The sequence below is a fragment of the Pseudopodoces humilis genome, chromosome 8, assembly GCF_049639895.1.
Source record: "Pseudopodoces humilis isolate 2021_Gansu_Grassland_sample_001 chromosome 8, ASM4963989v1, whole genome shotgun sequence".
In the NCBI taxonomy this organism is placed as follows: Eukaryota; Metazoa; Chordata; class Aves; order Passeriformes; family Paridae; genus Pseudopodoces; species Pseudopodoces humilis.
In genome coordinates, this window is record NC_142207.1 from 33,145,341 (window position 1) to 33,171,737 (window position 26,397).

The window sequence follows — 26,397 nt, forward strand, 5'->3', positions numbered from 1 at the left end:
AGCTTTTTTTAGGGCTGGCCTAGGGAGTAAGCAGCTCCTTGGTGGTCACAAAGCAGCCTGGACATAACAGGGAATCTGAATTAATTAGTCTTGGGAAATAAAGCTGAGAGAAAAAGGCTTGGACAGGGAATGCATACATAAGCTATAAAGATATTTTATACTCCCTTACTAAGTGTTGAGTTTATGCTAAATTCACTACATGAAGACTAAATAGTGAACATGTTTTTCTATTTCTTTTTAGGAACAGAGAGTTTCCCTTGTTTAACGACCAGACGCAGCATCCTATCATCTGCCTACCCAGGTATGACCTTTTAACTTGTTAGCATAGTTTAACAAGCAGGCTGCTTCAACAAACTAAGAAGGCTTGAGAAAACTTCTCTAGCTCCTGGAGCACTTAATTTTTCTGGGGCTACTTTCTGTTTTTGCAATACTACAACTTCTAAAAAATAGGAGCATTTTAAATATTTTTTTTTTTTTTTTAAAGCTTCCTGCACCTGATGGGAGCTGCACTATCCATTGTCAAAGCATCTTAGGCTCACTTTTGGCTTAGCAAGAACCTGCTTACAGCCCTGCTTGGAAAGGGCCTAAGATGGTGATGATACAAAGGCAGAGCATCTGAGAGAGGTGACAGTGCTCCTGCACTCTGCTCTGGTTTGTCAGGTCCTGCTGCTGCACTGGGTCATACCACAGAGAAGATGAGAATGATTTTACAGAGTAATCACAAGCACAATGCTTCCAGATCTCCAGAATCAAAAATTATTGGGTTGGATCGAAGAAATGCACTTTTTTCTGCTTTTTGAAAGGAGAAAACATTCAGGAGACTCCTGTCTCAGAAGAAAAAAAACAAGCATTAAAGAAAACCTGTGTCATGAGATACTTGTTTTGTCAGTATTTCTGTGTGCACATATATTCATTTCAGTTTGATTTTCTAGTGAACATAGTCGTTGTTATCACAAGCATGAGTTTAAAATGCTAGACAGAATACTGAACTCCAGCAAATGAGAACAGGGTTTGATTGAAAAAGTACATCTGAAGTGTAAGGAAGAAATGCAGTGTGAGCAGAGTGGCAAAGTGCCTGAGCTTCTGCTGGTGTAACTTGGGCAGGGTGAAATACTGCCATTACTTTGGGGAGAAGTGGTTTGTTTGCTCTGTCCTTGCAGCACAGGCAAAATGAGGGTTTCAGTGAGGGTTTCAGTGAGCATAGATGCCTATGCAGGAGATGCTTGTAGAAGCTCATGTAAGGCATGACAGGATGGTGGTCCCCTTCCCTGGGTGTCCTCTCAGCCCAACAAGCTAGAGAAGGTTCAGACTCTGCATCCTTTGAAAAATAGCATGAACATGAGCATGAAAGTTTTATTCAGGTGGTAAAAGTACCCACCCTGCCTTGTCACTAATAAAAAGGAAGGTGCTGGATTTTGGAAGTTTGGGACACGCTTCTTCTGTGAGATCATACTTGAACAGTGAGCAAAATCGATCTCCTGTATTCTCCTTGAGCAGTCAGTGCCATGCTTCTGAGGCTGCCAGGATACTTAACAATATAAAAATGGAAGGATCAAACACAGGTTAAAAGGAGGGCAAGTTGATACTACAGGATGAAAAAAGGTAATAGTGTATGGTGTGGGATTTGTGTGGACATGCACAGGTGCACTTGTATGTGTATGCATTGGGTACAAAGCTGGTTTTGGACTTGAGCTATTATAAGCCTGTAAATCTATCAATTTCCCAGCCAGCCCCTAGTTTACTTCTGAATGCAGTCTCTCCTGGATTTATGAATCTGAAGGAAATTGAAATAGGGAATCAAATTTGGCTCTCTGCATTTGTAGGCTGTAAAAAGCAGACACACAAGTACAAGGCAGCTGATTTTCCATATGTGAACTTTTCTTTCTCACAAGCCATGGCAACACAGGCCTGACATGGAGGCACATAAAATGTGTATATGCCAGCCTTTCCTGTCCCTGAGACATATGATGTGCCTGAAGGTTAAGGTGCTTGTTGTTTCACAGAATTTCAGTGCTGCTCCTCCTCCTGGAAAGCACAGCACAGGTAGCCCAGCAGTTTGGGAAGGACCCATTCACCTTCTGAGCCCCAAACTGTGGAAGGGCAGGAGCCACCACAGCCCTGGCATTTGCTCCCATCAGGCTCCTATTTGCTCCTGGAGGCAGCCAGCACATCCAGTGCTGTGCAGGCTCCTGCCAGCCTCTGCCAGGCAGGAAGGGCACCATAAACAGTGATCCTGCATGCTTCAGGAATTTTCCCATGGCCTCAGAATACTCTTGCAGCAGTGAAAGTACTAAAGGATTAAATTAGTCTGTAAGACTTAAAGTAACAGGCAGTTTTATTGCAGTTGCCTTTTCACTATCGATAATATTCCATTAGCAATAAAGTAAGTTCTCAGTTGTCTGCTCTGCAAAGCTTAAATTGTCTGTGCAGATCCCAGCCTTAACTCACAGACCTAAATTATTGCTCTAGAAAAAAAGAGTATATCTGTGGAGTGCTGCATAACCTCTTGATGCTGCTCAAAGGCCACAGACAGTTTAAGAAGTTGGCAAGTCTGAAATGAAAAGAGAGAGAAACAATCATATATCAGAACTAACATTTTCTTTGCAGGGTTGCTACATCAGTGATTAGGAGATAAAATACAGGTATAAGATCTTGTGAGCATTGCTGTCCTGTGTCCTTTGTCTCTGTGTGGCTAAAAGTGAGGATTAGCAGTGGAAATAATGTACCACAGGTGTGTGACAGGAAAAGTTGTGACAGAGATGGGGGCTCAGCGAAAGATGTGCTTTCCCCCTGTGTAAGGGCATCAGGAATGGGTGATAGAGCTGATGTTCCTCAGAGGTGGGATGTCAGTACAGCCTGTTTGCAGCATTTGGAGCTGAGGACTCAGCTTTGGAAGAGTTGCAGCATTCTCTGATACTGCAGGATGCTTCTGGGGCTGCTGCAATGACTCCTCATGCTGGTCACTGAGCCCCTGTGCATTGTGAACAAAGCATTTCCTTCTGACATGAGCTTTTCTGTGTGTGAGCTGTCTCTCTGAAGGGACCCCAAAACATGAAGGTGCTAAGACCATTTGCTCATCTGGCCCTGTTTCTAAGCAGGAGAATCCTCTTAAGGCTCTGCCACATTGAGATTGCAGGTCATTTTGAGTAATCTTTTGAATGTAAGCGTTGCTTGAATTTCTTTTTCTGCTGTGAAACTACTAATGCTCAGAAGGGGGGGGCATGTAGATGGGGACAGAGCTTGACAGCAGCCATCTGGAACAGAGTCTTGAGGGCAGAAGGAGGTCAAGGTGAGCATGCAGTGTACTCAGGGAGAGCATTTGTGTATTGGTATTTTGTTCACTTAAGCTGGAACCTCTTTGGATACAGGCTCATCTTAGATGAATTTTGTACAAAGCATAAGTACACCATAGCTTGCATTTTAGGGTTAGAAATTTCCCTCATCAGTGATTGAAAGTTAACATTATACAGAAAGAGGTCAGTGAGGAATGATTAGAGCAGTTTTTAGAAAAGAGGTATGAATTGATACTCACTAGAAAGGTTTCCTGTAGTAGCTGCAGAAGAAATGTTGGCTTGATTTCTGAAGAGTAAAAAATTCTAGAGATGTTGTTGTTTTTCATTTTGCTTACTTTGTGTTGTTTGTTTGGGTTTTTTTTATGCAATGATTGTTGTAGCACTAGGTAAAGTTGGCAAGTGTAAGGTGGAGCTTGGTGGCATTATTGGTGTTGTCTTCTCTTTTCCCATGCAGTTGGCTTGAGTGTCTCCTGCTTAGCACTGGGAGGGCTGCAATGAGGCATCACCACTGGGTGGTTCTGACATGGGGCTGAAGAGGCTCTTGGCACACTTAGTGTCATAGTCAGTGTGGCATCCATTCCTCCTTCATCAGCCTTCCTCTTAAAAATAGTCTCCTACCAACCAGTAGGCTGTTCTACAATGTCACTTGCAAGAAACTTTTAGCTTCCAGGTAAAACTTACAAAAGGTCCTTGTATACCAAACTAGCCTTTGTGACTTACTCTTTGTGTTTATCACTTAGCATCAGTCTACCTGCACCTTCATTCATTTGCAAACACCTGTTTTGAACACAAACTGTTTTGAATATTCTGTTACTTGTATTAGTGAATATCAAAGGTAGAATTTGCTACATTTTGAAAGGATTCAGACGTGATCGTTAAGCAGTGGGAAGGACACAGAATGTCCTCTGTTACTGTCAAATCATGATGATGATGGTGGTGGAGTTAGTAATACTCCTGTGTAGCAGGCTGAGTCACTAGTACATGCCTAAAACCTGTTTACATCCAAGAAGCAAAGCAATTCAGACAGCAATGGACAGATTACCTGATTTACTGCAGCTTTTCAGTAAGCCTCTTCCCAGCTCTTTTGATGCAAGAGGTGGACCAGAGAGACCAGGAGGGGAGAGGAAGAAGGAAATGTCATCCTTCCTTTCCTCTCTATTGTGATGAGGAGAGTTTAACTTCAAGGAAGAGATTTATAAGGAAGGGAAACAGGTATCCTGTGTGTTGCAGCTTATGCTTGATTCCTTTGTCAGGATCAGCAGCCAACCCCAATACAGAACTTCTCCATTTCTGTGCAGTACTTTAGTGACTTTATAGAGGGGCAAAATTAAGCAAGTGATGGTGAGTTGCTGAGCTGCATTTTATTTTTGTGAACACTTACTGTGGTTGTTTCTGCATCTCCAGCAGTCAAGTCAACATAACCCCTCCTGTAGCTCAGGAACCAGTTCAGTGTGCTAATGCTGAATTCTCACAACTGTGAGTTTTGTCCCCTGGATGACATGGAGGGAAAGAAAACACCATGGAACAGAAGCTCATCTCTTCTAAAGGCAGTTGAATTTTTTGCTGTGAACATCCTTTTGAAAACTAATCATCTTGCTAAGGATTATAGCTTTTCAGCTGTATAAAAAAGGAATTGCTCACACTTGTAAAAAATACAGTTTCAGTTTTCAAAAGTCCTTGCTGAGTGGTGCACATCAGCCCTTCTTTCACAGGAACTGCAGGGCAGCTCTGTGTTGTATTGATGTCTGCACTATCTGTCAGGTGTGACTGGTCTGGGGACCTGCACAGAAAGGCCTTGTATCACCTGTCTCCTCCAGTGCTCTGAAGGACCACATGTCCTTTGTTCATCTTCACAGAACACCTTAGTCCTCCTGCCATGTTTTCTTGAACTTTACTGTGGAGCATCTGGTTCTGCCTGGTGTCAGGACAAGGATGCAGCACACAGGGATTTGTGTCTCTCACTGAGGGGTGAGCTGGAAGTCAGTGCTGCCTGCAAAGCAATTGGGGGGAAAATAATCCCATTCACACTTAACACCTGTAAATAGCTTTGTAATGCAAGCCACCAGTTCCTAAGCAATACAGCTTGTAAGTTCAGTGTTAGGGAACCTGGCACTCAGAGTTAAGCCTTCTTTAAGTGTGGTTAAGCAGTTGAGATAGCAAACATGCTTTTGAAAGAGATAGTGGGAATAATGAGTGCTGTAAACATTCTTCATGAGAGAAGTTTGAGAGGCACAGATTGGTTTGTATTGAGGAACAACACTTATGAGAAGAACAGATGTTTGAATCCTAGTGTTTCTCCAGCATAGTTGATAAAACCTTTCATAATAATGACCAAAAAATACTGTAATTGTCATCTTTAAGGAATTATTTTTTATTTTTTTCTCTTATTTGTAATCCCTCTAAGACTTTGGTCCCTTCTGAGCAGGAAGTTATAATTCAGTCCAGTCTCTAGCCATGACATTTTGGACAGCTGGAATAATTACATAGGGAAGGGGGTATAATACACCATACAATAAATGTTCAAGTGAGGTCTTGATGTGAAAAGTGAGATCCTCGCATGGATTGTCTCTGTTGTTTTCCAAATCATCCTCGAATTTTACATCAGACTTCAAGAAATTTGAATTTTACAAGTCTTCAAGACATTGCTGTAAGATTTCCGGTTGTTTTGTCTTTTGCCATGCCTGTGTGGGAAATCTGGGGTAAATTGCAGGGCACTTTGATCAGGAGTCCTGCTTCAATGACTAATTCCTAATATTGCCCATACCTGCATCTCTGTGGGTTTCCTGCAGTGTACTCTTAATAACAACTCCCTGGTATTTTTATTTCAGTTGTAACTTCTTTGGGGCAAGAAAAAAATGTTTTTGCTTTTTTATACAGTTACTCTTGCATCAATTTGGCTGCTGAAAATCATAAGAACATCCACTCTGTGCTGAAAACAGAATTAGACACAACAGGACTTTGAGGCTAAGGTTAATGGTGGCATGCCTGGGGAACTAGATACTGTGTACAACAGCTTTTTCTGTGATTCTTCTTAATGCTACGTGATTCATTGCTGTAGCTATCATAATATTAGTAACTAGGTGTCCAAGTCTGGATTAGATCACTGCTGTGTTGGATGCTGTGTGCTCAAACAGCAGAGTTGTTCCAGACCCCATGGAGCTTACAGTCAAATTTCCATAGAGCCAGGGAAGACACACTGGTGAGACCATATTTGCCAGTGTAATTAGTACCTTAGAGACCCCATAGTTCATGCTGTGAAATTGTATCCTCATAGGATGTGCAGCCTACAAGGGATCAAATCCTGTTTTACTTGGGGAGCGTTTCAATTTAAAATCCAGTGAATAGCAAGTTGTTAAAACAGGAGGTCAGCTGCACCTCCTGTTTGTCTCTGCTGTTTTTGTATGTTTTCCATTGGTAATGTTGTTTGCCCTAATACAGCAAAAGTCTAGTTAGTATTGCAGCTCTATTTCTGCATATTGTTCACTGTAGCAAGTAACAGAAATGGACAAAATAGTTCAGCTCCATTTAAAATTAATGTAATTTTTGGCCTTAGAACAGAATTGGACTATCCTGCTGCCCCTTTTGTCCCCTAGGTTCTGAATGTTCAGATAACTGGCTCCCAGCTCCCAGTAAAACCATCAAGTAAAGATGAGATATTTCTTTCTGGCCTGAGTGAGGTAGATTTGGTAAAGTCATGAAAGGACCTTCTCTTGCAGGCTGAATGTATGCAGACCTTGCAGAGTAAATCTGTACTTTGAAATGCCTGAAGTCAGAACTTTCTCTTGGTTTGAGTTCAGCTCAGTGCTGGAAATGGTGTTGCCAACTGAACTGTTTTTTAAATAAAAGTAATGGGCATTATTTGTCAGTGTGGGGTGGCATCCAGTGTTGGCTCTCTACTTAGAGTTTGTGATGTTTATCACTGTTCTACATACAATCTCTACCCTGCCTCACCAGCCCCTGTATCCCTTCCAGTGGTACCATGTACTGCTAATTTTCTCATCTTCTTGGTTCCCTGTGGAAGATTCACACACTCTACCATGATCTTTCAGATTCTCAGCATTTGATTATTCCTTTAATGCCCACTTTGCCTTATCTGTGTTGTTTTTCCTTGTTCTTCACTGAATTATCTCCATTTACTCCTTGGACCTTTGGGATTTCCTGACTTGTTTTGCATTTTCTCAGCAACTTTCTGTGTCCTCTCTGCAGTGACTTCTCACATTCTGTAGGTTAACCAGCACCTGTTTCATCCTTAACCTGCCTGTGCTTAGGCAGTTAATTTGGGCAGAAAGAGTATATGCTGTGGCTGCATGTGAGCTCCACATCTGCTGAGTAGACCACCAGGATACTGCCAGACAGGGGAAATACAGTCTGAGCTGTTCTCCTTGGTTTTTTTCCCTTCATAGAGGCATTTATCCTCTCTCTCTTTGATCCATCTGTGGATTTCCTAAGGTGGTAGGTAGGAGCTTAAAATCATCTGTGAATCATGGGAGAAATTGGCCAATGTGATTGACAATTACGAGTGTGGATAGACACAGCAGACAGGCAGAGACAGGAAAGAGGAGCACAAGCAGTGTAAGAGAATCAAGGAATTTGTGGGTTGCTTGTGTGTTCTTGTATCTTCAGATAAGGTGACCAGCAGAATCAGCCAGGGAGTTTCCAATACTGGTTTGACATCAGGGAGGAATCTGAGGGACCTGTTGTGTATGGATGGTGACAGATTGGTATCAGGGACTTGATGCATACCTTGTGCTTTTTGCTTTCTTAAATGAATTCTGGCACTATATTGTGTCACATTTTTAATTCCTACCAAAGACAGTTCTTTGTACAAGTATTTTTAGCAATGAGCATCCATCAGAAGAAGAAATGCAGCAAGCTTTATATAGATTCCTGGAGGAAAGATGTGGGAAGTGCTGTGGAGTATCTGTGAAAGAAGTCATTTAGAGACAAGCCAGTTGCTCAGGCCAGCAGCCCTATGGAGTTGAAATAAGAATCTGCAATTTTGTTTGTTTTTATGATAATACCAACAGCAGGGACTCCTTAATGTAGTTTGTAGGCTGCAGCCTTCATCAGAGACTTCACATCCATATTTTAAACTGTGGCTATTCTATCAGTCCTGGCTGATGGAGAGATTTAAGGGACCAAGTTCCCTTTCAGCAGCACTGGAGGCCAGAGCAGAGCTTTGAGGCACCCAGGGACTGGAGCTGTTTGACAGCCAGAGTTCAGGGCAGCCTCTATCCCCAGAGCTGTCAAGCAGGCACTCAGTGCCCCAGATCCCTCTGTTTTCCCTGTGTGCTCTGCAGGACTCTCAGGCTTTGGTGCCAGTGGCCAGTGTTGCGGTCCTTCCTTTTGAGACTCCTTTTTGTGGCTTCAAGTTTGTTGTGCTGCCTTCAGGCAGATGCTGTGCCTGATAAATGTCCTTCCTTGAGCAAAAACTTGGTTTCTGGTGAAACCTGGTGAAACCTGGATCCAAAGGCTTTCATTGGGAGCCAGAGCATCCATGCACATGTGGAAGAGACACAAGCCTTGCCCTGAGGTGTTTGCAGAATAAATAGGCAAGTTACACACAATGTGAATATCATAATAGATATTTTACAGTTAGGAGAACTGAGCCATGGGCTTGCTTATTCATAAATTCAAGGTACTAGTGCCAGGTGAGCAGCAGAGTCCTGGTCTAATTCTAATCTTGGATCTCAGTACCTTACCCATAAACTGCCTTTCTAAAGATCCTTGTGATTGTAAGAATATATATATATCACACCACAGCTGCATGAGGAAGAAAACCTCTTGAAGACACATAATGAAATTCTTCACCCTTGATGAACTTTAGCAAATTCTATGCAAGTGATGCCTAGTGGATGAAGACAAATTACCAGAAATTAATAAATTAACAGTAATCCTTAGAAGAGGTGAGACAATCACGGTCTTAGCAGTCTATAGATAATAAGAGGAAAATCTCTTTATTTAAAAAAGTTTCTAATGTTATTAATCTCCTGGTAAATCCATGCCTATGAAGGATAAGTCAGGCTTTTACTTGAACATAGTGGTTTTTTGTCAGTGGGAGGTTTGGATGATCATAAGCATTATTCTTCTCCTGTTTGCTGCTCTATGGGGGCATGATTGCAGAGTCACTGCAACTAGCAGAAAGAAAGAGAAAAGAAGAGGAGGAAAAGCAATAGAAAATGATGCCATTGAGCCAAGGGGCTTTCTGAGCTGGTCCTGCTGGTCTAAACTGGTCAGACACTGTGTTGTGGGTCATCAGCATGAAGGTGGGTTGCACAGAGCCCAGCCATGGCTAATGTTTTTCTGATTGTTCTATCTTCAGATCAGCCCTCTTCTCGTATCTCTTTGCACCATGTCTCATCCTCCCGTATGAAATGCTCGTGGTCTTCTGAGTATACAGGGTCAAGCTTTGCTCATGTTTTGCCTGTGTAGTGTACAGCCCATGGTGGAGTCAGTTCTGTACATGTCCAGGAGCAGAAAAGGGTTGACATGGAAGCTCCAGGCAGTCAGTGGGTACAGATTTGGAGGTGAGGTAAGTCAAGGTAGTTCTCTTAACCTCAATGAAATTACCTGTGATAGATGCTCCTTAAAATTCTTTCCCAAAATATGACTGACAGTGATCTAAAAAGTCTCTTTTAGGATCTTGCCTGCTGGGGGTTGTGACACTCTCCACATCTGATGTTCTAATTTCAAGCAAATACTCTTGTATTTTTTTGCACAGCTGAGAGCCTCTGGTGTCACTGGAAGATGTTTGTGCCTCCCCCAGCCTGGCTGGTACAATCTTCCCATGCAGCCTGTGTGATTTGGATAGGATACCTCTGTCTTTTAGGGTGTCCTCTGCTGCTGGTGCATGGTTTGTTCCCTCCTCTGGTGGAACCCTTGGTCATCTGCAGTGCTTAACTCATGACAGATGAAAGTACAGCTGCAAGTGCACACATTACACATAACATTCAAAATGGAGAGAGCAACTATTAATGTTGCATAGAGATGCAAGTGAAGGACTGGGAGACCTGACTGCTCCCCTGAAGCCGTATCAAAGGTCTATTTTATCCCCCTTGTTTCAACTTAATTTACATTTTCCTTTTGAGAAGGGTTTCTGGCATAGTTCCTGCTCATGCCATCTCTCTCCCTCTCTCTGGCTGATAGATTTTTCCTCATGGAGCTGCTGCTTTTGAGGCCTAAATGATGCTCCAGTATGGACAGTGTTGTGGAAAGGGTGATTGATCTTCCACGGGGAAATTAATTCTGTTCTTACCTTCAATGAGATACAGCCTGGTTGGTCCCTTTAATTACAACAGCAATTGTTTCCCTCCTGTGGAGGAGTAGATATGTCTTTTAAGAGAAAGCTCAGTGACATGACTCCTTTTGAATAAATGCCTAGTAAGTTCTTCTGATCAGAGGTGTGAAACTCTTCCTCCTTTCTTGCCTACCACTGCTTGCAGGCCATTCCTACAGCATGCATCAGTTGTGGCATTTAACACACACACTGCTGACCAAGCTGTTTGGTGTGGTTTGTTGTTGGCTTTTGTTTTGGCCACAGTCTAATTATCTGATCTGACATGGCTGAAGTCTTGGGGTGCAAACTTTGGCTCCTGGTCAGACTGCAGGAATGCAGCATCCATGTCCATTAATCCAAATGTAAGGCTGTAAATTCAAAAGAAAAAGAACAGAGCCTAGAAGATACAGTGCTATCACTTGAGTTTCTAGAAGTAAATATTCATAAAAATCAGCACAAATTTATAAAGCTAACAAATTGGTAGGATGAATGGGAAAGCAGAGAGTGTCATAGCTTTGGTTTATCTCAGATATCAGCAAAAAACCTTTTTGTCCTGGGTGACTGTCAGAGTTGCCCTCACATTTAATATACATGAAATCGTCCGGTTTTCAAATCAAACCTTGTATAATGGTGTAAAAGATGTATATGTGCTTTTTTGAATGGAATATTGTACAAAAATACTGGACAACAATCAGTCAGCTGAATTTTTTCCTGAATAAAGTATTCAGCAAAATAAATCTCTCTGGGTGTCTCTGCTGCCTCTTACTGCAGAAGGCTGGGGAGCTTGTGAGAATGCTGCAATGCAGCAAGTGTACTACCACTGATTAAAAGTATATATTTTTTATTTTTTAATTTTTTCTTGTTTTGTTGTTGTTTTTACCCCCTTTCTGAAAGCTTGTGGGTGGCATTTTAATCGAGTTCTCATGGTAACAGGCATAATTTAAAAGCACCAAAGCCTACAAAATTAGGCTTTTTTCTGTATGTGGTTGAGGTGGGTGTTCAAGTCATTACAACTGCAGTGATGCTGGTTATTTCAGTGTTTCTGGTGCAGAGATGACAAGGGAAGTAAAATGGAAGCAGGTGCTGCTAAATGCAGAAAACATTCATCATCTTTTTACCAGGTTCCATTGTTGTCCTCTCTATAAAGAGGGTGCAATTAAAGTAGTGTGTAATGTACTGCTTATGTTGCTATTTCGTTCTTTCAGATGTATTCTAGCATCACAGTTATGCCATAGTTCTAATTCCTGAGGTAGGCAGTTTTATTGACTGATGTTTTGATTCACTATTGTAAACATGAGCCCCTGCCCAGCACACATGAAAATCCTTGAGAAACTGTGGAATTCTGTATGGAGTTATCATGTATTTCTGCAGGTAGGAAAAGATGCAGAGAAAAGCAGCGAGAAGGGGTTAAAATGAAATTGTGAAGGATCTGGTTTGAGTGCCTCAGCTCCTGTTAATGATCTTGAAAACACTACGTGACAAAAACTACAAAAGAAAACATATTAACTCATGTTAATGTCAGTTGTGTCTAGTGCTTTGCCAGGTGTGATGTAAATGTGTTGTGTTTGATGCTGTGTGGCACCCAGTATTTTATAGTGCCATGTATTTGCAGTCCTGCAAATTGGCAGTGACCAAGGTAATGCAGGTCAGTAATCCTGTGTTAAAAAATTTGAGATACAGCTCACTCTTAGCTGCTGAGGAAACAAAAATCTTGATTTATGATGAGAAAATGTACTGAGTATTTCCAGCTCTTAAATACATGAAGTTCCATTTTTTTAGGTGTGGTTTGGTGGTTCTGTTTTTGTGGTGGTGTTTGGGATTTGTTTTGTTTTTGTTGGGTTGTTTGTTTGGTTTTTTTAATTGCTATTATTACAGCCTGCTTACAGGACATAAACAGTGAAGGACTGAAGGATTTAACAGTGTAACACCCCAAATATCCTTGCCTAGGGTACTTGCAGAAGAATTATATCTTTGTCTCAGGAGCTTATGTCAGGGATTGTTGATGCATATTGCTGATTTCCCAAGCAGACCTGCCTGGCTGTTGGTAGGACCAAGCCCACACCGTCAGAAAAGTGTTGAAAGGAGGATTTTCAGAAACACCGGGATTGCCACTGAGACAATGCTGCACTTAGGGGTTGGGTAAGGATAGAGACATCTTGGCTGTGGAGAAGAAAACTCTCCTTGTCTCCCTGGCTTTCCACACAGGTTTTGCTGCAAGGCTGGGCTGCTTGGCTCTTCCTCCTGCTCAAGAACATGTTGAATGCTTAGACTTCTTCCTGCCAAGGGACTGGCTATTTATTTTATTGCATAAAAGTCCAGTTCTAAAGCCCTTTCGTTCCTAATTTGGCCTTGCATTAACACTTGACAATGATTTGCAGAAATGAGAATGTCCAGGGGCCTTAATGTATATTCTATACCATGGCTATAGCGCTGGGCTTTGCTGCTGCCCCTGTTCTTATCATCATGTGTCTTGTTTGGCAGTTGCTGAAATAGAAAAATGAATGTTGGGAGTTAAATTGCAAGGAATTTTTTAATCTAGATTTTAAGAAGAGGTGGAGTGAGAAGCATTCTTGTACCATGTCTTTAGAGTATTTTCCCTGGCTGTTTTTTATACCTTTGACTGAGAACTAGTCTGGGAATTTGAGCAGGAGACTATGAATGCTGCACTGATTGTCCCTAGTGTGAGCTCTTTCTGTACCTTTCTGGATGCAGAAGATTTTTCTGGAGTGATAAGGAGAGCTTTGGGCAGTATTCATAAATCTTCCTGTTGTCATTGGAAATCTTTCACATTAAAGCCTCCTGGGGTTTTGAACAGGTAAATCAGTATAAAAAGCAGTAAAAGGTCAAGAGCTAAAGAAAATAGAGCCAAGCTTGGTTTCATGCTTGGGAACAAAGAGAAATGAAATATTAACTATATGGAGAGAACTGATTATACAGTAACTTCCTGTGACCTTTGTGTTCATTTAGTATTGATAGAAACCCCTTTAAGATCATGTGTGTGTGAGTAGTTCTTTGCTGTGGCTAAAGGAAGAATGCCACCTGCATTTCAGAAGCTGCAGCTGGTCATGAGCAATGCTCCTTGGAAGTGGTGTAACAAAGTGATGTGCACTGCATTCTTCAAAGCAGCTGATCATTTGAATGGTTGATTTAAAAAAATGTATTTTTTAAATGGTAATTTTTTTTTCACTGAGCAAGGTCTTTATGTCAAATATAAAAAGTGGATATTGTAGTCTTTATTAGCCTGATGTTAACAGTATGCACTTCACAAGTAAAGACCTCTGAAGTGATCAGAAATATGAAGAAAACTGAAATGTCTTGAGGACTGCAAGAATTTGCTTCAAGAAAAATCTCCTGACTTTTTTTAATATTCACAGAGGAACAGTGACAAAGCACCGGAGTAAGCCCTCTCTGAAAATCTTTGCCAATTGGCATGCACACAGTAGGGTTTGATCCTAGCAGTGCTTCAGGAAAAGGAGCTTTTAGGATTTCATTATTCTAATTTGTGCTGCAGCCCCACTCATGTAAAGTGTTTCAAACTGGTAATAGCTAAAAGGACAGCAGCAAAGTCATTCTTTTTATAATATATATAAGTATTCTGTAAAAAAAAAATAAATAAAGTGGTTTTCATAATTTCTTGGTCTTTGACAGTGCATATGTAGGGTACCCAGTGATGCTGGAAAATACTTCAGTCCTCTACCCTGGAAAAATGCCTCCAAATGCCACATCAGCCTGATAAAAAGTGCAGACATCAGGTGTGGGGTGGGAGGGAGCTATGGCAATCTCTGAATTGATCAGGAAGTCCCTGAACCTGTGTCTTCATCTGCATTTTCATGGCCATAGGGGTGTTTCAGAGATTGGTGGACGTGGGCTGTATGCTGAGGCACATCTCGTGTGCCCAGAGAGGGGCTAAGAGGAGTGAGACTGGAGGGACACATTGGCACAGCTGCAGTCAGTTTGTGTCTTACTGAATTTCCTGCTTGTTTATTCACGGCTGCATTCTCACAGTTTTGAGGGGGTATCCAATATTTGAAGTTGGGGGGGAGGTCTTTTCTTTCACATGGCGCAAGTCTAGATGCAGAGAAAGCAATGGTGGTTTATTGCTTCTGATAATTTTTGGAGGTGGGGCAGGTCTCTGGACTTCAGGAAAAGGTGTTGTGATGTTCTGCTTGGGGTCTGTTGCACAGGCTGTTAGGAGCCTCAGTGTGACATTTTGTGCTACAGCCCAGGCACTGCCCAGGACAAACCTCTCCTCAGGGCTCAGGCTGAATAAATTCAGGTGATTTTGTACCTTTGAGACTGGATGTGGGACAAGTATCTTGCTGCCTGTTACTCAGCACTGGCTCACTGGGAGATGAAGGGGAGACCTTGGCATGTTATGCCCCTTTTGGTAGCCAGGGCCTGCCTGGGGGGGCAGCTGTGGCTGTGGCATTTTGTGGTGGCAATACCAGAGGAAAAGACCAGAGATTATGGAATTCACAAGAGGAACGAACACTGCATTACTCTCAGCAAGAGGGGCCCAGAGAGTCCAAACCCATTCTCTCTGTGTCCCAGTTTTGTAGACAGGTAAGCAACAAGATCACCCCAGTGTTCATGCAGCAGCAGCCAAAATTTCTTGTTTGATGCCACTCTTATAGGGGCTTCAAATTTCCCGTGCTTACAGACATGATTAGCCAAGGGTCTCAACTCTGCCCAGCTCACTGCCAATGGGTGCATTTGTACTTCAAAGGGATTGGCTGGGGTCCTCTGTTTGAACTTGAATCCAACATATCACTATCATATCCAAGGGCCTGTTTACTTCTATTTCTCTAATGAGTTAGGTTGGTTGAGCTGGTGTCTGTTAGGCCAAATTATCTGTGCAGCCATAGACCAGCTATAGCTGTCACACCTCTGAACTTTCCAGAATTCAAGCTGTCTCTTCCCAAAAGCCATTCCAGCAGCACCAGGAGTTTGGACAGGAATGGAGCCCAAATCTGAGTGGCAGGCAGCGCTCTGCTGATGAAGAGTATCTAGCAAAGTCTATGAGATGCCTCTGTTGGGAGTTCTTAGCTTTTCCCTGACTGAATCTATACTTTCTTTCAGAGGATACAAAGAAGGACTGTCTGCCTCTTCAGAAAAGTCTTTGCAGGTCTCTACACCTTGTACTTCAAATCAGACAATCAGACTCTGGCCTGCAGTACAGTCAGTGTACAGCTCGCCATCCCTGTGGATACAGCAATCCTATCTGCTCATGTGTCTCTGAGCATAACATGCACATCCCCTCACACATTTTCTTATCAGGGTGTTGCAGATGAGGCAGCCAGCTCAGGTAGCTTGCTACTTTCCATTGTTAGACCCTGTTTCTATTACCACTTTGCCAAACTTTTTGTAGCTCAGCTTGCAATTTTCCTCTCTGGCAGTCAGTCTTGTATTGCTCTCTTATGCACATGTTTTGGCCCAAGCTGTCCTTCCCTGGAGAAAAGTTGCCTTCCCTGGCTGCATTGAGGAATCCAGGTTTGCCATTTAAAGTTAAAACTTGTCTTTGAAGTTCTTTAATGACCTTGATGTTGAGGAGGGGCTAACACATCTTTTCAACATTTGCTGTCAGGAGTGACTTGTTGGAGCCTCTGCTGCTTCGAACCTCTCTGAGCCTGGCCAGCGTGATATATGTCATGTCATAACACTGTGAGTGGGGGAAAAAAAAATAATTACTGCCCTCTCCTTTTCTTACAGTCTCTGGAAGAAGAGAAGAAAGTATGTGCTTTAAAAATCAGAGGAAACCAAAGTTAGAAAACATGGCTAAGATCTTGTGGAAGCAGGGGGTGAAGGGCAGAAGGAACAGCTTTGATAAAAACATGTGTGGGGAAAGGTGAGGATGGGAAAGCAGTGACATGGAGGCAGGTTGGAGAGAGGGGTTGAATGGGACAGAAATCCAGGAAGGAAAACTGGAAGTTCATAAAAGAATGGGAATGCTTGGAATGAAACCTGCAGGAGAGGACCTGGAAGTGGATATTGGTGTGGGAAGGATAGCACTCACAAAGTCTGCAGTGGGGAAAGCTACAGACTGCACAGTGAACATGGACAGCCCCTGGGTGAGGGACTGAAGCCCATAGGGTAATGGCTGGGCAGCTGGTGCAGTAAATACTCTAGTGAGATAATCTAGACAGAGGCAATGAGAAGAATAAAATATGTTTATTGAACTAGGCAGTAGACTACATATGCAGAAAGAGACCCAGTTAGGATTATGCAGTTATCCCTCTTTTCTTTCACAGCTCAACTCCTGAGGAGTACCTGTGCAACCCTAGTGGCATTTCAGATTGCTCTGTATGTGTGATAGATGTTGATGCACCTCTAGACAAAGTCTGATTTGTGGCAGTTTCTTGTTTTGCTCCTTTTGTGTTATTGGCAATTTTTAGTATGCTCTATCAACAGAAGCAGAAAAAAACTTTCTATTCCTGAGCAAATAAGGTTAAGCACTACCCAGATGTGTACATTCAAGTGGCTGCCATGGCTGGATTTTGTTGCTGTCTGATAGATAGTGATTTATTCTGTAAGTTTTGTGCCCTGAGCTTTCAGAAATACACTACTTTTCATCGTGAAGCCCTGCAGAAGTCTAGCAGCAATAATTAGCAAGCCATAAAAATCGACCTGATTTGTGGGAACCACTGAAGAATGCAAGGAGACATTTCTGTTCAAGGAGCTAGGAACAAAAGCACGTGGTTACTGACCCACTCATGTCAGACCTAAATTTTGAGGGAATCCCAAGTGATAAGTGTTCTGCAGTCTGAATACTGCCTATTCATTCAGCCAATCTAGCTGAGTGAATGAATCATCTTTTCAACCACAGACAGCCCCTCTGGGTCAGAGTCGAGGTCACTGGTGGGACATGCTTTTTCAACTGCTTACCCTGCATGAGAAAGAAAATGTACAAGACTTTGCTTACACTGTTGGAGCTTTGAGCCTCTCGGCTATAAAACATTTACACACACTATCTCATCAGACCTCTTACAAGTAGTGTCTCTGGATACATAACCAGGTCCTTTTTGAAAGGTCATTTGTCTTCCTTGTTGCACCCCTGCCACAGAATGTTTTTCTCAGGTCATCTTCCTGGTGATGTCCCCCACCTGATGATTACCTCTGTGTCACTGTAGTCACCTCAGTGCTGCCTCTAGATTTTCAACATGAGGTGATCAAGTGGATTCCACAGAATGAGTTGAAAATGGGCACCCCCTTTCTTCATGTGGTGAACCAACTCTGTGCAAGTAGCCAGACATGGTCTGCAGAGCCTCTTTTGCTGCATCAGCAGAGGAATATCTGGATTAATGTTGTGTTTCAATTAGAAACTTATCAGCCCAACAAAGCTGTTCATTTCCTAGAGCCTGCCTTATCAATGGGTGCTTTTCATTACAATCTGTTAAACATTGTGATGCTCAGAGAGGGGTTGTGACATTTCATCACACTTAATGGCCTTTAAAAATGAATGACAAGAAACCCCACACAATTATTTAAAGTCAATATTAAAACAGCAAACAAAGTAACTAATCCACATTACAGCTACATATTATTTATGTGGTAAAAACACTGCTTTCCCCAAAAAGGCTCTCAGATTGAGAAACCATGGGAAAAACAATGAGAGGAAAGTTCAGAAGTTTGCTTTTGAACCTATGTAAAATTCCATCATGCAACACCAGCTGCACAGTGTAATTCCATAAGGTGGGAAGGATCACTGCTGTATTTTTTTGCAGGGAGCCCATCACCCGTGAGTTCTGTTTGATTCTCTGTAGCTCTTTGTGGAGAGAGGATTGTTTGTTTTCTCTTCTCTGCTTATCTTCTCCCTGCACACTTGTGTGCATTTTTGTAAGCATTTTTGTTCCCTTCTTTCCCAGGATGAAGAGTTAGCATGTCTAGTCATTCCTTTCACAGAAGCTTCTCTAGGTCTTTTATCATCCTTGTTCAGCTCTCTTTTGTACCTTATCCAGCTCTCCTTTATTTCATTTGTGATTAATAATTAATGTTTTCAGGCATCCTAAACAAACATCTTCAATAGTACTGCTGACAGACTTTACAAAAGGAAATGTACAGAGAAATTCAAGATGAATCCAGGACCCAGGCTGGATCCTGGGTACCTTTCAAAAAAGACATCTCAAGTCCTTAAATGCACATGTGAATACTCTGTGTCCATCAGTGCTCTGCATGACCTGTTGCACCTGTCGTGCTTTTTGTGTCTTCTTGGCCTTTTAGTGGAAATCTCTGACTGCAGTCCATGGAAGGACACAGACTACTTTCATTGTCCAGAAATTCACCCTGGGGGTACCTTCTGTGTGTAGTGCTAAGCATGATGATGTGGATCCTCGCAGACATGAGGGCACCTGGATCCCATGGAAGTCACCAGAACTGTGTCACTTGCTAGAGGCTGCATTGGGAAAATGCAGATATTCGGCCTAAGCTCTGTGGAGCTCCTTGGTTCTTCGTGTGGAGATGCTCATGGCAGGAGAATAGACTGGATGGTTTGATTGGAGATTAACCTAGCTTTCCTCCTTCCCACAGTCTGTCTCTCTGTATTAAAACAACACACACTCTGCCCCATGGCTTGGGGTTTTTCCAGATCATTTCCTCCAAGAATGTGTTCCTTCATCCAATGCAACTTTCTTACCTTTCCCGACTCCCTGGCCCTGGGCTTGTTTTGTTCCTCACACAAACTCACTCCATCTTATCCCAGGAGCACACCACTGACTTAACATTCATCAGCTCCTTGGCACTGAGTGGCAGGGAAAGGGATGGCAGCAGAACAAGGTTAAACTCAACCTGTAGCAGGAATCAGGTAGCTGCACACACCCACAGAAGCTTAGGGAGGAAATAAGTCTCTGGAATAGGTCTTTGTTGTGACAGAAAATCCTGCAATTAAGACTTCAGAAAGGCTGAGTGACTCAGGGACTTGGTTCCTGCTCATGCAGGATATGCATGGGTATGCAGCATGCATACCTTAATTTTCTATAAGTTCAAAAACACAAGTAATTAAAAATTAAATTTTTAAAATATCACCGTAGTTAAAGTACAGGCTGAGGCATATGTACTCCTCTTTCAGTGCACAGTCTAAGAGCTTAGTTGAAACAGTTTTGAAGGAAAAACTTCTGCTGAAAGTGAGAGCTGCAAAATCAGTTCCTGTGGCTCCAAGTTCCTTCAGTACTGTCTCTGTCCTCCCTGCCCTCTTGCCTCATTGCCTGAACAGGCTAAAGAGTGACTGCCAGCTTTATTTTCTTTTACAGGTTGGTTGAGTAAAGATTTGGCAGTGTAAACCTACCACATGATAAAACTGTATCCCAAATATTGTGATTTTACTGTCTTGAGTATTTAGAGCACAGATTTCTGGGTATTCTCATTTTGAGACAGGGAGAGATTATTTCATTTGCCAGGGTATACAGTCATTGGTCATACAAGTGGGTGGCTGAGTGTGGGATGGACAGCATATTTTTAAGTCGTACAAGTATAAGGGTATATTTAATTTAAAATAAATTCTTTATTTGTAACATCATTAGCTAGAAAATCTTGCCACTTCTGACCAAGGTTTTACAGCACAACAAACACTATTCAGGCATTCTCTAGGAAGGAAAATTCTAGCACTAACTAATCCGTGCCAAGTTTATTATAAATATGTAAACAAGCTGAATTTGTGAATAATTCCTTTCCCAATCAGTTTTCCAATGCTTTGTCTCCTTATTTCTATTTATTTATTTAGAGTTAGACGCTTTGTGCCACAGCTAAAAGCTTTGATTCCCATTAGCTTTAATGGGTTCCTGGGCCTTCTAAGGTTTCCTCACCATGAAACTGAGAATCAAAGCTGTTTAAGTGAGTCTGGGTGGAGGGATCTGGGCACCAGCTTTCTGTTGCCTGGTGCTCTTTTTCAGCATGAATAAACAATGTCTCTGGTAGACAATGCAATGCTTTTACTTTACTGTGTGCCTGGCATGATTGCCTGGTACGTCCAAATGTTAGGAAGAGAAGCTCAGAGAACTCTCAGTAAAAGAATAATCTGTTGCCCTTGACTTGGGGAGGAAACTTCTTTCACATGAGCAAGATTTTTTACCCAAACAGCTTGAAGATCCTTTTCTTTTAGTCCCTTCATTTACTGGGATGCTTCATTTTAGCATCATCATCTTTGTGGTGCTTGTTCAGTTATAGAACAATGGACCATATTCCTTTAATTCAGCATATGGAAGGACAGAATTAAGTTAGGATGGCAGGTGGATCAGGAGCTCCATCCCTGGATCCCCTTTTGGGTTCATGGCCGTGGAGAGGGTGCAGAGAGCTTTGTTTCTGAATTCTGCTGTTTCCCCTGCATGTATTTAGAGGGAACAATCTGCCAGAAATTAGCCCAGTACGTATTTTTTACCATTTGTAGTAGCTGACATGATGATGTTCCCAAAGATAGCATTTAGGTTTTTTCAAAGGTTGTGTTGTAGCAGGGGTTTAGCAGAATTAGTTTTTAAAGGTAGCTAAGACCTTTGAAAAATCAAAATGTGCAGACGCATTTATAGAGGCAGCATTTATTTTTTTTATAATTAAAAGCTTACTGAATAAAGTCAAGATCATGTGTATGTGTCATGCTTGATGAGATCTTGGTGAAATCAGAAGAAATGAGGGTTATGTCAAAAAGTTACGTGTGCAGAGAAGGCAAAGACGTAGCAGTGTAGTTAAAAGTGCTTTATTCTAGATAAATGAGATATTGTTGTGGGTGTTTCTGCTTAGCAGACAAGTTTGTATCATGTCTGCTGAATGGTCCAGTTTGCCTCACCTGCAAGAAGAGCAGCTCACCTGCAGCTGACAAGAGCATAGACCTGTCCTAGGTGAAGAATATGCAAGTAATATATTAGCATAATTAATTAATTCCTCACCGCCTAATGTGTGCTGTCATCCATCCTGGAATCTCTTAAGAGAAGAGATGCAACATCGAATCAATGTGTTTTAGTAAGGTCAATGTGAGGAAAACAAGCCCTTAAGACTTTCACCCCAGTCTTTTTGTGTATTACCTTTACCAGCCCCTGTCCAAATGCAAGTGCTGATCAATTATAACTTGAGAGCAGAGGAAGCACATATAGCTGTGTGGCTTGTTTGCAGGGTCTGTGGCAAATACCCAATTTGGCTGGCCCTTCAAAAAACAGGTTTGAAAATGTGAGGGTGAGAATTAGATGATTGTAGATTAGTAGATTGTAGATAGATAGTAGATTAGTGTATGTTGTATTCGCTTTCTGTACCTGTGCAATAAATAAGATGATGGTTTGGTCTCAGCTGTTTATAAGTACTGAAAGTTATACTGGAAATGGCAGTGGGGAGGGGAACCAAGTATTCAGTATTCATTTCTATTAGCCAGCCAAGGTTTTAGCTGGCCAAACTTATGGAATGTTGACAGCATTGATGTCTTTGTATTTCTTGTTGTTCTACCTTGTCTTCCCTAGCCTGCAATGGCTATATCACATTGTCTACTTCTTCCCTGACTGATGAAGAATTCTTCTTCTTAAACAGTATTTTGAGTACTCTTGTCTTATATAGCCCGTCCTCCAGCTAGCTATGGTGTTGTCACGGATCTTCAGCTATCTTCTTACTGAGGTTTGAAGTGACTGTGGTAAGAGGGAAATATGAAAAAAAAATTTCTTATTTTGGAGTCAGATTTCCTGGGTGCAATCTGAATCATCTTTTGCCTTTAAAATCACCTCCATAAATTAAAGGTTTCCTCTGTTGTGCTTAGCTTTTTGAAGAATTTTTTGTATAAATGTGTGTGTGTGTATATCTATATCTATATCTATATCTATATCTATATCTATATCTATATCTATATCTATATCTATATCTATATCTATATCTATATCTATAGCTATAGCTATAGCTATAGCTATAGCTATAGCTATATCTATAGCTATAGCTATACCTATATCTATATCTATATTTATATCTATATCTATATCATCTATCTCTATCTCTATCTCTATCTATATCTATCTACACATCTATATCTATATCTATCTATATCTATATCTATACCTATACCTATACCTATATATCTCTATCTATCTATCTATCTATCTATCTATCTATCTATCTATCTATCTATCTATCTATCTAATGTATATTATATATATATGTAGTATAAATAAATTATTTTGGTAGGAAAAAACAAACTATAAAAGTAAAAATAAGGACTGAGTTATTGAGTGTTTATTTCTTTAAGCCTTCAATATATACCTGAAAATCTCTGAAGTGTACCATGAAGAAAGGTTTATTTCCCAGTTAGATTATTGCAGTGTTTTAAAGAACAAGGGGGTTAGAAGAGGAAAGCTGTGCAGAGGGTGACAAAGTATTTGAACTGGGAAAGGACCCACTGCTTGGTGTGCCTACCCTGAGCAATCCTGTGTAGCCATCCAGTGAGCTGAATTCCTTGTGAAAAGCTCTAAGAGGGCTATGTCTTTGAATGTTGTCTGATCACCCCCCAAATGATTTCATCTGCCACAGCCCTTGGAACTCGTGCTGTTTGTTTATGGTGGGTTTTAATGCGCCTTCTGCACTGGGGGTGAAAAAGCTGACGTAGCCACAAATGTTGGTGAATCTTTTTCTCTGCCAGAATTGAAGTCAGAGCCTTGGCACAGGTTGTTTAGATGGCTGCTGGCTAAGGGCTGCAGAGCCTCCTGTTTCAGACAAGCCTGCCAACTGAAGTGCACGGTGCCCATTTGAAATTGTGCCTGGTGGAAAAGTCAATGCAGTGTGCCTGACACAGAGATGCTTCCCTGAGAGGAACCCTGTTCTTGTTCAGGTCTTATTTCAATGACTCTTGTGGAAACATAAAGCTCCACTGAGAAATTTGGGAGCTGCCAAGAAACTTCCTGGCTTCCCAGAAGCTCTCCTTCCATCCTTCAGTCTCTCCAGCTCCCTTAAGACAGGAGAGATCTCGTCCAGGATTAAGCAGACACTGCCTTCTCTGTTTGCTGATCAGAAGACAGGGCTGTCATGGTGCTTCATCTTAAGATGTGCAGGACTGTATGCAGTTTAACCCAGGGACACTTGTGTTTCTTTGTGTTGGCACCTGCACTAACTGCTATGGCTTCTTTGCTGCTTTTCCCATCCTTATTTTTGACCAAATTTATTGGTAATAACTTCTTGCTGTATTTCATATTTCAGATATCACTTGCAGTTGTCATGGTGCTGTTGTTATGGTTACCATCTCCTTCACCAGCTAAAATGCCTTTCCTGTATCCTGCAGGAAGCAATTATGGTAGATGGGAGTGTGAGGGTTTGTTGAAAAGGGTTGGTGTTGAAGTAAGAAGGGGTGTACAGGGATTCTTTTTATCTAGAAGTGAGCTCTAATAGATATTTTATTGTTTTTTTTTAGTCACAAGCTACTAGTACCATGATGTCACCATTTCAAGAGAGAAGGGCACTCAGTTTTACATTCTGGAGTTTGAGCAAGTTGGTATATCTGGTTCCTGATCGTGGGAGTGAGGGCAGCCCTCCAAGATGGGCAAGAATGTCTCAGAGGGGAACATCCAAGAGGAGTCAGCTGAGGTGCTTTTCAGCAGCCCAGAGAAATGAGCACCTTCCCAAGGAAGGAAGGAGTAACAACTGAATGTCTCATTCTTGTACCTGTGCCTGTGTTCTGCATTGGGACACACCTGCTTGTTACCAGTGGAAATGCACCATGCTGCATCTCATCCCTTCTGCACAGCAGCTGGGTGCACCACCTGCCTGAGCAGGGTTTGTAGCTCAGCACAGAGCAGGGCTTGGTCAGGTAAACATTTCTCAAAGTGAGAGCATTCCCCTTTCTTTGGGACCTGGGCAGTTTCTGCAGTGGGGTGACCCACCCTTCCCACCTTCCTGGCTCCACTGGTGTCCAGCTCAACTGCTGGGAGCTCTGTGAAGGGTTAAAATCTCTGCTGTCACAGGCCTGGACACTGTGTAGAAGTATCAGAGGGCTTGTCTCTGCTGTGCCAGTGCTGCAGGTCTGATCCACTGCTTTTAAGGCTGTAGCCATGCCTCATTCTCAGCTCTGGCAGGCATGGAGATTGTGGTTTGTTTTCTTCATCTTCCCACAGTAAGATTCCTCTGGTCCAGGGATCATCCGTTATTTTTTATCTGCTTCATAATCCAAGGTTCAATCAAAAGGATTTTCTACAAAGAATATGTGGCTATTGACTAACTGTTTGCAGTGTGGAAATGGAAAAGCCTTTAAAACCCACCAATGCTAGTACAAGTGTGAGGAGATGAATGCTGCCTGCATTTTTAAGGGGTGCAAGGTTGTGTCTAAAGGGATAGTCCTGCTCCTGTTGTCGAGAAAGAGGGATCTAGCTGAAAGCTAATAACTCAAGCAGTGGACAAGGAAGAAGTAAATAATATTTGTTATAAAATAACAGAGAAATTTGTTCATCATTTGTTTGGCTAGAGAGGTAAAGTGGCTCCCATGGAGAGAATGTATAATTCTCTCTAATAATATTCCATATTACTGCAATTACAGCACTTAGACATTTAGCATCAAGTGTAGCTTTGGTTAATTGTTTTGTGGCTTCTGGACCATGACTGTGTGTTCCTCTTAGGAAGCTGACATGGTTCCCATCAGACACCATGAAACTTTCTCCCTATCCCTTGCTGGGTTCTGTCATTCTGTTTGAGCAGTGTGAAGCACATCACTCATGTCTGAAAATAATCACATTAATTTGAGAGATGCATGTTAGCTGAAATGCAGGAGTGAAGTGGCATCCACAACTGGCCTTCTTGTGTTGTGAATATGTGGAGAGTCCATGAAGACAACAGTGTTGGTAAGGTTTGTGTGCTATATACTACAGCCTGAGCTTTTGGTGGTGGCAGGAGGTTATTGGAACTTGTCCATCTAAATTTCCCACCTTCTACCTCTTGTTTCTATTCCAGCCTCCTGATACCTCCCTGCTTTCCTTGGCTCTTCTAGATGTAAGTTGTTAGTAAGTTAAATTTACTGGCAAATTCCGTTGGGACCTTTTAAATCACTGTGTCTGGTATTCAGTATACAGATCCATCATCTCTGTTGGACAGCTGGTGTGTGGTCATGAAATTTATTTTGTTGTGTTATTTACTAGTGTATGTTCGATTGCACGCTATTTATAACTAATTTTGAAGATATCTTAATTTATTCTTTAATTCTTGGTGTCCTTTCTGCAAAAAATGACAAACATGATGCCTCATTAATTTCTTTTCTCTGAAAGAAATTCCCTGGATTTCTTAAATTTCTATTAAAAAAATCTCTTCTAGGCAGTCTAGTTGAGGAGTTTTGGAAGGCCTGGATACCTGGGGTCATTAGCCATATCTGTACACTCCAGTCCGCATCTGTGGAGCAATCCCCTCCCTCTCCTGGCTCTGCACTTGGAAGCAGCTGCAACTCAGGGCAACTGAGTCAGTGCACCTGAATTAAATTGCCCTCTGGGAAGTAGGATTTGGTCCTGGAGCCATACACAGGGCACATCCCCTCTTCTTCCCACTGTCCTCAGGATCTGGCCATACACCCTGCCAGAGTTTGTTTTTCTTTTTTTTTAAAGAGTGTCTTGTCTCTCCCTTCAGGAACCTCCAGTGACAATTTTTGCCTGCACTAGAATTGTAGTTCTTCCTCCATTTACCCAGGTGGCTGTTTCTTTTACTTGATAAATTAACTTCCCTGAAATTAAATATCCTCGTTTCACTCTGAATGGGCTCACAGATACAAGGGCAGGTAAAAACATGGCTTGAAGCAGGAAGGCAGGCTATTTGCAAAAGTCTTCAGTATTGGCCTAATTCTGTTGTCTTAAAAAGTAAGAAATCTGTAGAAAATTCATCTGTTTATATGCAAAGGCAGTGTTAGTATAA

General features: G+C 41.9%; 1 protein-coding gene across 32 annotated transcripts in view; it reads left to right on the forward strand.

Annotated features, from left to right (window-relative positions):
• MAP2 (microtubule associated protein 2) overlaps positions 1–26,397 on the forward strand; it is a 219,858-nt gene that overhangs the window by 121,094 nt on the left and 72,367 nt on the right. For 31 of the 32 annotated variants that reach the window (XM_088058647.1, XM_088058670.1, XM_088058646.1 and 28 more), the window contains one exon: positions 242–301. The exons of the other annotated variant lie outside the window; for it this stretch is intronic. The gene's annotated coding sequence lies outside the window, so the exon portion shown is untranslated. The remainder of the gene's footprint in view (positions 1–241; positions 302–26,397) is intronic. 32 annotated transcript variants of the gene reach the window in all.